Source organism: Prionailurus viverrinus, chromosome C1, assembly GCF_022837055.1.
Source record: "Prionailurus viverrinus isolate Anna chromosome C1, UM_Priviv_1.0, whole genome shotgun sequence".
In the NCBI taxonomy this organism is placed as follows: Eukaryota; Metazoa; Chordata; class Mammalia; order Carnivora; family Felidae; genus Prionailurus; species Prionailurus viverrinus.
The window spans coordinates 30,759,077-30,770,202 of NC_062568.1; the positions used below are offsets into that span (position 1 = coordinate 30,759,077).

Sequence of the window (11,126 nt, forward strand, 5' to 3'; positions counted from 1 at the left end):
AAACTTGAAATGAGACATGGAGCCACAAACTCTCACACAAACACTCAGTAACCACATAACAGCTGCCTGATGCAGAGCAGAGTCTGTGAATATGTCTTTGAAATTATCAGTGGCAACAGCTGAATAAGACAGAAGCTGTGAAGGCTTCTTCTCTGTTAAGCGAGGCTTTTAGAAAATATCTAGGAGACCACGGGCTTCATGATTTCAGCAGCAGGGAAAGCGTTTTGAAGCTCCAAGCCACAGCTTGAATGTAGGGATTGCTAAGAAAGTTATGTTTAATTACAAAGAAATCAGCACACATTTTCAGCAGGGAAACTGTCTTGCAAACCTGTGAGGTTAAGCTGCAAAGGAACATGTTAATGGCTGAAGCAGCCTATCCAAATAATTCAAACACCTTTCTGGAAAGCATTTGACACCATTCTTTGTAAAAACCCTAATCTGCCAAAATATATTCTGGCATTTACAAGGCAAGCTATTTTAACCACAATGAGAAAAAGAATCCTCCCCACCCCCCCCCTCACCAATTTTGAGATAGGCTATCGGGTTACAGTCAATATTCTGGCATGGCAGGAAGAACACAGGCTCATTTGAAATACGGTGTGCAGCTCTGATAAGGACATAAATATGGAGAAGGTGGAGCAGAGAGCAACCAAGTGATAAAGAGACTCAAAGGAGACATACTTTACATTAGCACGTATCTTGCAAAATCAGCAACTGCACAGCACTTGGTCAGCAAAGAAGGGGATTTATGAGAGAATTTCATTGAGATGTTGAGGGAAAATCTAAAGGGATTACAAATGATAATGCAACAGGGCTGCTTGATTTTGAATGTAAGACCAGGGTCTGCAAATTTAGGTGAATTTTAAAAATGTAAAAAAAAAAAATCCTGTTTGTTCATTGGTGAGGGCTTCGGTTTTCTGAGGTGGGGAGGGGCCTTGAGCAGTGTTGGGAAAGAGGGCACAATGGAGCTGCTGTCAGAACAGTGGGAAGGATAAACAAAGAAGGAAATGAATCTTATAGCATCTTGGACATGGCAGGGTAGACTCATCCCATCCGAGACGAGAGAAATAGATATTTTCCTCTTTGGGTCTATCTCATGGTTTTATGTATGGATATTTTTCTTCTTGGATCAGCCTCATGGTGGGTTTGTGTAATCCTACTCCATGAGGCAGAAAGCAGGTTGTTTCACCGTCATAGAGATTCTAGACCACAAACATCAGGCTTCTTAATGTTCTCTCTGGCTTTTCTCTTCTCTTATTTCAAGCCCAACACATCTTTCAAGATTCAACCCAAATTCTATCCCCTCTGTGAAGTCTTTGCTGGCTTCTTCGGTTGAAAGTGATTTCTTCCTATTCTGAACCCTTCTGGCATTCTCTTCTTTTCGTGACACCATTTATTGTGCGTTTACCTTGTACCTAGCATAAGTTATATCAAAGAAAAAAATGAAAGACTATGGCATTTTGAGTGGGGAAATAAAGTAGAAACAGATGAAAATTAGAGAACTGGGATCTAATTCTAGTTAAGATTTGAAATGGAAGAAATCAACTTTCTTAGAAAAGACAAAAAGGACTTTAAATGCTAATATAGGATTATGTTTAATGCTATATTATTTCATTATGTTTTCATTATGTAAGCATAGTCTATGATATATGAGTGTGTACACACATGTATGTAAAAAAAATTTTTTTTTTAATTCTGGAGGGACAGATACCTGCTAATAACTGTGACTTCCTCTAGGGAATGGAGTAACTGATAGGCACTCAAAAAAGACCTAATTTACTTGACCACATCCAATATGGAGTATGAGAAGGGAGAAAGGATGATTAAGGACTTGCATTTGCCTCTATTAGTGGATTATTTTTATTTTTGTAAATGCATGTTCCCCTGTGTATCTGCCAAGGTCTCAGAAGAAATAAACCACCCTAATTATTTTAACAGTGAGAATTTAACATAAAGAATTTTTAACCAGGTGTAAAAGAATTAAAAAAGCATAACGAGAACACTGAAGTATCACAGAGGTAATAACTGCACAAAGTACCCACCACCTCCATCTAGGGAATAAAGAGAGGCCCGGATTATTAGTAGTAGTATTTTTTGGATTATTACATTTTAGACGTTTGGAAGGGAGCTTGGCTGGTGCTGGTGCCTGAGGATCTTAGAGAATGAATTCAGATCTCCGACAAGGGGTGTCAGCAAAGATTGGGAAAAATGCACAACTGAAATCATTGCCTCTGGGCGAGAGTCAGGGAGAAGGGCCATTGCTGGGTAACCCCCACGGGAACAGAAAGAACAGGAAGCAGCTAGTTCTTCCTCCTCCTTGCACCTTTGTCTCCTCTTTGGCGCCCCCTAATGGAGACAAATGGCAGAGCTTCCCTTTCAGTCCCAGGGAATTGTGTATAGCTTGTCGATGAACCTTATTCACAGTTTATCGAGTAAGTTGTATTGCAAATTCTACGATCCTTGTGGGTGAAATAAACAATTCAGCTCTATCATAATCCTAGGAGTCAGAAATAGCCTCAAAGAGGTTAGAAACATAACTAGTTTTCTTGGGGAGGAACATTGGTTTGGTAGAAAGTATGCATAGGTAGGAGACAACAAGTTTTATTCTTTTTCTGGCTCTGCCACTAAGTAGGCAGTCTCATTCAAACCATGTAATCTCTTTTAAAATAGCAATATTACGAATTAATCCCTGTCTAGTGCTTATTATGTGTTGAGCACTAGGTGTTTTACATATAGTAACTAATTTAATCCTTACAACATTTCTATGAGGAGTAAGGACTTGGGGTGCCTGGGTGGCTCTGTCAGTTAAACATCTGACTTTGGCTCAGGTCATGATCTCACAGTCGGTGAGTTCGAGGTCCGTGACTTCAAGCACCACATTGGGCTCTGTGTTGACAGCTCAGAGCCTAGAGCCTGCTTCAGATTCTGTGCCTCCTTCTCTTTTTGCCCCTTCCCTGCTCATGCTCTGTCTCGCTCTCTCTCTCAAAAATAAATAAAGATTTAAAAAATTTTTTTTCTTTACAGGAATAGGGACTTTAGTTAATTCACCCAAGGCCACAAAATAGTAAGGGGAAGACCAGCATATGAACCCAGCAGTCTGATGTAGAGATTTTTCTCTCCACTAACAAGCTTTGCTGCCTCTCAAACATTTATATGAGGCTTATCACATGCCAGGCACCTTTCTAGGCCCTAAAAATATAGGGCCTCATCTACAGATTAGGAAAATGAAGCCTGAAGAGACTGTGACTCTCTGGCCTCCGTTTCCCTGTCTGTCAAATGAAGAGGTTGGACCAGCTGACACTGAAGGCTTTTTCTACAAGACACTAGGATCCTATTACAAAAAAGCTCAAGGGTCCTGACTAAAACATAACTACAAAGAAAGCCTGTCTCACATATTTAGGGACCCCTGATCTCACAGGACTGATAACAGCACAATCTTGTACTTCAGTACAAAAACTGCCAACTTGACATAGGTTATTATTCTCCATCATCTATTCTCCTGCTAGGAGCTAGGTGGGAAACAAAAGGAAGGGGATCAATAGCTTTTTAGGAAAAAATCATTTAAGATAATCTGTTTCTTGCTTTGGGCATGTGGCACTGTGGTCATTTCACATCTGACTATAGCCCTTAGTATTAAATTGGGGAGAGGATAGCACATATTTTTTTTATTACTTTTTTTCTCCCATTTTTATATCCTGTTTGACTTTTAAATTTTCAGTCTACCACAGGTCTTTGAGATGGGTTAGTGTTTTCAAAACGGGAAGGCCCAGAGACCACGGATGCTTGAGAACTTGCCTGAGGACACCCACCTGGTAAGAACTGAGCTGGGATTTGAACTTGTTATGAGTTTTACCTATAGTGACAGTACTAGGACTGCCAAGGCTAAAACTGATCTTGTCTTAGAAATCCTAGTTTTTAAATAAAAACTCTCCTGTCAGCGTGTAACCTTGTAACTCTTGACAGGCCAGGGATAGGGACATTAATAAATTGCCAGCCCCTCAGTCAAATGACCCGACACTGCTGAGTTCCTGGAAGCATCACCAAAGCAAGTCACAGGCCAGCCGTCCACCATGCTGATGGGGTACACAGGTGTCCAACATCCCCAGGAACTTCACACCCCACTATAAGGCCTGATAGGTAAAATACGACAAAACCCCTAAGAGCCTCAGGAATTAAATGATTTTATAAGGACAGACACCCATTTTCTTAGAAATGTTCCTGTGGAAAAAAAAAAATTGTGCACCTGAGCTAAATCAAGCCTTTTTCACCAACATATGCCACTTTGGGCTTATGAAAAAGTCCCTAATAGCCTTTAGGACCCTACTCTGCTGGGAAATAGAGGGCTCACTGTAATAACAAGAGTCCTGCCTTAGAGGAAGATCTTGATTCTTCATCTGAATATCCATAGAGCCCAGGAAAGAGCCTGGATAAGGAAGCAAGTGAAGGGAGAGAACAAGCCTCCCCAAAGAATGGTCCTGGAGTGCACGTTCCACGGTGGCTCTCCAACAACAACTAAGCAGGAGGCTGGCACGCGGTTCCTGTTTCTCCTCTCCCCTCCCCAGATGGGCTAGAGGTCTTTTAGGAATTCCATACCCTGTTTGCAATGCAGCCACAGCTTGTGCCCAATGTCTCCCTGGAACCTGAAAATGAATTACTTTAATCCACTATCAAAGTTAACAACTAATTGAATCCAATATTGCTGAAGGGAAGTTGGAAGGCACTGGGGGTTTCTTAAATCAGGGCTCAAATTCCAGGTCCTCCACCGGCTGTGCAAATCTATGCAGGTATGTAGCCTCTTGAGCCTGGTGTCTTCATTTGACAAAGGTGAGTAATAATGCCCCTCTCATTGGCTGGCGTGTTAGTTTCCTATGGCTATTGTAACAAAGCACCACAAACTGGGTGGCTTAAAATAACAGGGACTTTTACTTTCATAGTTCTGGAGGCTGGAAGTCCAAAATCAAGGTGTTAGCGGGGAGGGGTATGTTTCTTCTGAAGGCTCTAGGGAAGAATCTTTCCTTGTCCCTTCTGGCTTCTTATGGCTCAGACATATCTTGGTTTATGGCAGCATAACTCCAATCTCTGCCTCATCTTCTCACTGCCTTCTCTCTGCATCTTTATGTCCTCTCCTTTTCTTTGAAGGACATCAGTCATTAGATTTAGGCCAACCCTAATTCAGATGATCTCATCTTGATTCTTAACTAATTACATCTGCAAAGACCTTATTTCCAAATAGGGTCAAATTCTGAGGTTGCAAGTGGACATGAATTTGGGGACAGGGTACATGAAAAGTGCCTCACACAATACTTGCATGTTACAGGTCTTTCAGAAAGGAATGGTTCTTGGTTTTGATATTATTGCTGCCCCTGGAGCCATTTTTTTCCTAGAGAATTTTAAAAAAGGTTTGACCTGGGAATGAAAGGGCAGGCCTGAGGAGTGGTAGGGGAAGGGACAGCATAAAGGCCCGACAGAGAAAGTAGGAGGTTCAGAAAGAGGGAGGAGAAAGTGCTGAGGTGACAATTACTGGGCTTGCTGGGTTTCTGAGTGCCCCCAAGGCTGAGGCCCAGGACAAGCTATCAATGTTGGTCAGGAAAACTGGACCGCAGCTGAGCACAGCCTGGCCATCTCCCAGTGTGGCTGAACTTTTATGAGGGAAAAGGAACAGAAGAATCTGGGGAAAGAAACTCTCCACATCCCCATTTCTAGTGTACGTATTTCAGAACATTTCTTACAGGAGTGGAAGAAGAAGAGATTCTGGAAGCCACACTCCCATGGGCTGAGACCTTCTCACTGAAAAGTAAGTGACTCTCTCTCAGAGCTGAGCATGGACAGAAACTCCTACAATTTCAGATGATTCCTCAGGTGATTTCAACCAAGTGTAGTGAAAATGTGAAATCAAAGGCACTGGAAAAGCTAGGTCCCTTCCTCCCCAAGGTCAGGATGACAGGCCCTAAAATTTACTCAACACAATTCTGAATACACTAAAATTTCATTCTGATATAAATTGTACACTGACAAGCACTGTAACTGATACTTTTGATATGTTTGACATATCTTTATGTCACCAGAGGAGACGGAAGAGCAAGAGGTGAGTCACAACTAAAAATTATTAAGTGTAAAGATTCCCTTGAAGACTAACTTCTTTTTCCCAGAGACCAGCCTAGTGGCTTCTCAGCCAAGTGTTCCTAACCTTCTCTCTATACCATGAATACTTTTGACAGTTTGGTAAAGTCCATGGGCCTCTACTCAGAATGTTTTAAACAAAACAAAGTAAAATAAAATGACATAAAATAAAATAACATAAAATGACATAAAATAAAATAAAAATAAAGCAAAGTAAACTAATTTTCTCAATATTAAAATACCAATAACAAAAAACAACAAATTTGCTCTATGGTCCATATGTGCTTCTTTATTAATGTATTAAATAACAAGATCCAGCAGCAGGTCCTCTTGCTACTGGAATTTTGAAGTAATGAGGGATACAACCAATATTTCAAGATCTCTGCCACAACTATGTTGGGATCCACAGATACCTGTGATTTGTTACCTGCATTCATAATTAAAGAAAATGCTAAATTTCAGTTAGAGATTAGTGAAAATAAACAGTTTTTCCCTCACCCAGGTTCACAGAATTCTATCCATAGAGATGGTGGCCCCCAAATTTAGAACCCCTGTTCTAAGCAAGCTTTTCAGAGGTACCCAATTTCTGGTGGGTAGCCTGAGCTACCCAGCTAGCCTGAGCTAGCCTGAGCACCAACTCAGTTATGTTGGCAAAGGAGGCCCCCTGCTGGCCAGAGGGCTCATGCTAGTCCTCGGAAAATTCATTTAATTGGCCGTGTTGGAAAACAATGGGTCAGGCAATTAATTCACTGACTCATATCAAGAAATGGAGCAGGAAAGCTACTTGTCAGCCAGGCTCTGGGGTATCTAATCAGTGCAGATTTAGAAGTTCCATTTGGCTTAATGGGGAAGTGCTGATGGCTTGTAGCTGTTGGTCATTAGTTGAAGAGGACGAGATGCCAGCCTGGCAGGCTGTTTGTAAGGGGCTGCTTTGACCTGCTCCTGCTCAACAATAACAAAAACCCTGCAGATTGCTTAAAGGTTAGATTTCCCAATGGGCTTGTCTAACCAAGATCTTTAGGACCTGCTTTCAGTACTTGGAGCATGGAGCCAAGTGGAAGGGAAGGAGGGCAGAAATGAATTTAGGACTTACTGTGCCGGAAACAAAGGTGTGTACAAATATGCTATCTCAATCAATTCCTAAAGCAACTCTGCATGGAATTTTTAGATTATTTTGTTTGTGTGTTTGATTTTATATACAGATGTGAATGAAGTTTGGAGAGGAAACTTGTCACTTGCCCATGGTCACTGAAGGAACTGCCGTGTGGGCTGGGGGGATGGGAGCCCATCTGATGCCCAGTCTCCACCACCAGAGGCAGGACAGTGAGATACCCACAGCACTACCCATTCAACTTGGCACAGAGTTCGGGACCCTGTTGTCTGGTTTGAATCCCAAGCTGTACCACCTACTAATGGTGTGAATTTAGACAAGTTAACGAATCATTCTGTGCCTCAGTCTCTTGATCTGTAAACTGAGAATAACAGTACCTGTAGTAAGGGATGTTGCATTGATTACGTGTAAAACCCACAGAACAGTGCCCAATATCTGTAGCAATCGCTAAATGAAAGGTACCGTCACTCTCCGACAATCCTGCCTCCTGAATACCAACACGGCAACACAGCAGCCAATAGCTTAAATCCGTGTTCTTCAACTGACGGCGAGTTTGTTCCCCTGGGGACACTTGGCAATTGCAAAGACGTGTTTGGTGGTCACAACTCGGGGCCAGAGATATTATTAAATACCCTCCAGTGAACAAGACGGCTCCTCCCACAACAAAGAAGTGTGTAGCCCAAGTGTCAGTAGGTCCGAGGTTAAGAAACTCTGCCCTGAACCGAACACAAATGAGGTAAAGAGTATTTTGCCAGATATGAGGAGGCACTAAGTTGAAATCAGAAGCCCCCATCCTAGTGGAGGAAGGCCAGACAATACACAAATAAATAAACAAGAAACTACTGGATGACAGTAAATGCTGTGAGAAAAATAAAGCAGGAACAGAGCATGATCGGGTCGGGCTGCTTCAGACTGGACGAGCAGAAAGTCTTCCTAGAAGAGGTGACATTTAAACTGGAACCTTCTGTCATTGAAGATCTGAGCAAAGAGCACGGAGCTGGCAAAGGGACAGGTTTTGCAGAGATACCACAGTAGGGACAACCTGGATGTGCCTCAGGAGCAGAATAGGAAGCTAGTGCTGAGGAAGGAGGTAGAAAGGCAAGTGAAATTCCAATCAGGCCACACAGAATGGCTTCTTTTGGACAATGCTGCCTCGTGGTGTACTCCCTAGGAAAAAATGTTGCCTCAAAGCACCTGATGGTAACTAAAATACATGATTTGGTATGTGGCATAAATTTTAAGTTGGTCTTTTTCCTCCTTTAGGGAGCAATAAGAGGGAGCCTCTTTCCTAGCAGTAAATTAGTTAACAATAAATTAGCCAATTATTGGAATTGCTGTTTCTGTTTGAGATCAACCGTATTTTGCTCCATCAGAGCTTTTGCCCTGAGTAGGATGCTGTATCGCAATGCATATTCTGAGGAGGGATAAAGCCAGGATAGGGGGCGGGGAGGGGGGCAGACAGGGTGCTCCGCTAAACCCATGCAGCTTTGCCCATATCTCCTCTGCACTCACAGTCAGAGGCTAAGGAAAGTCTCACCAAAGGATCTGATTAGGTACTTTTTCCACCGTTCCTGATGGATTTCTTCACATGAAGGCAAAAAGTATCACAGGATACTTTACTACTCATACAAAATTGAACCAGAGTTGTAATTTATTAAGCAAGTGTATGAGGCAAATTTTGATAGAATGTTCAACAGACTGATTTGGTTTATAAAATGGAGGGGAGGACAGTCAAGAGGAGGTTTCTATTTTTGAATATGGGATAAACTATATCCAGAGTCCTCCAGGCAGGAATGTGTGTGGTGTAAACAACAGGAAGTGAGCCCTCAAAGGTCTGGATATATTATCTGGAGCATCCTTAAGCCACTCTGGAATCAAAATTTTCTCTGGGTGCTCTATTACATCAAGGTTTTAAAAACTAGTTGGGCAATGTTTAGGACTACTACCAGACCCCAGCTAGAAAGCATGTGGGGTCTCTAAAAGCTCGTTCTCAGTCAGCAAATCTGGCAAGGCGAACGTGTCAGCCATCTACCAGAGTCCACACTCACGATTCAAATAACCTAATTACAGCAAATTGCTAGTTGCGTCTTCCTCTTCCTTTAGTCTTAGAACCCCTAGTTTTATTTGGGGCAATTAAATGTACCCAGCTAAAACACTGTATTTCCCAGACCTAACAAAATTGTGTATGGTCGTATGATTAATTCCCAGCTAATGAAATTAAGTGCAAGGGTTTTGTATGATCTCTGGGAAAGCATCTTAAAAGACAACTGATGTATATCTTTGCTTATTCTTTCCTTCCCCCCATTCTGCCACTGGAATGTGGATTTAGTGGCTGGAGCTCCACTAGCCATTTTGTACTATGAGGACAAGGGTCATACTCTCAGGAAGGCAATGCTGACTGGAAGAAGCGTGGACGCCCAAAGAGCGTCTCTGTGGAGACTCCCAACTCTGTGGAGACGCCCAACTCTGGAGTTGGCATACCAGTCCAAAGAATCCTATACCTGGACTTTGTGTGTAAGAAAAATAAACTACTTCTATATTATTTAAGTCATGATCTTAAAAGTTTATTTCACGCAGTCAGAACTAATCCTAAATGATACATCGATATTTGCATAATCTACTCGAGATTGAATGACCAAGATTAAGTACTCTCATAAGGTCTTATTTTATCTAAGTTTCTTAAAATTATTATTTTGAATCAATAAACAACTTATCGGGGTGCCCAGGTGGCTCAGTTGGTTAAGCATCCGACTCTCGATTTCAGCTCAGCTGGTGATCTCAGGATGCGTGAGATGGAGCCCCGCGTTGTATGGCTTTGCAGTCATAGCATGGAGCCTGCTTGGGATTCTCTCTCCACCCCTCCCCTGCTCAAGCTCTCGCTCTTTCAAAATAAATAAATAAGCTTGGGGCTTCTGGGTGGCTTATTTGGTTAAGTGTCTGACTTTGGCTCAAGTCACGATTTCGCTGTTGGTGAGTTCGAGCCCTGTATGGGGTTCTGTGCTGACCACTCAGAGCCTGGATCCTGCTTCCAATTCTGTGTCTTCCTCTCTCTCTGCCCCTTCCCCACTCATGCTGTCCCTCTCTCTCTCAAAAATAAATAAACATTAAAAAAAGATAAACTTTAAAAAATAAACAATATATAATAAAGGTTGACACTACATAAAGTCTTAGCCAATCAATTTTGAGTTTGTTTGATGCCCCCATTAGTCTAAAAGGTTTTGTTCTTTTTAACTCACTTATTTATTTTTGAGGGAGATTGAGAGCACAAGTGGTGGAGGAGCAAAGAGAGAGAGAGGCAGACACAGAATCCAGAGCAGGCTCTAGGCTCTGATCTGTCAGCACAGAGCGCGTCATGGGGCTTGAGCTCCCAAACCATGAGATCATGACCTGAGTCGAAGTCAGATGCTCAACGAACTGAGTCAGACAGATGCCCTGCATCAAAGGGGTGTTTTATTCTTTATTTTTTTTCAGTATATGAAATTTATTGTCAAATTAGTTTCCATACAACACCCAGTGCTCATCCCAAAAGGTGCCCTCCTCAATACCCATCACACACCCTCCCCTCCCTCTCACCCCCCATCAACCCTCAGTTTGTTCTCAGTTTTTAAGAGTCTCTTATGCTTTGGCTCTCTCCCACTCTAACCTCTTTTTTTTTTTTTTCCTTCCCCTCCCCCATGGGTTTCTGTTAAGTTTCTCAGGATCCACATAAGAGTGAAAACATATGGTATCTGTCTTTCTCTTTATGGCTTATTTCACTTAGCATCACACTCTCCAGTTCCATCCACGTTGCTACAAAGGGCCATATTTTGTTCTTTCTCATTGCCACGTAGTACTCCATTGTGTATATAAACCACAATTTCTTTATCCATTCATCAGTTGATGGACATTTAGGCTC

The 11,126-nt window shown here is 42.1% G+C and overlaps 1 long non-coding RNA gene across 1 annotated transcript in view; it reads left to right on the forward strand.

Annotated features, from left to right (window-relative positions):
• Positions 1-8,579, forward strand: part of LOC125173434 (uncharacterized) — an 83,221-nt gene extending 74,642 nt beyond the window's left edge. Inside the window, exons 2-4 of the long non-coding RNA XR_007155021.1 lie at positions 3,719-3,812; positions 5,732-5,794; positions 7,323-8,579. This is a non-coding gene — a long non-coding RNA (uncharacterized LOC125173434). The remainder of the gene's footprint in view (positions 1-3,718; positions 3,813-5,731; positions 5,795-7,322) is intronic.
• Positions 8,580-11,126: the final 2,547 nt, after the last annotated feature.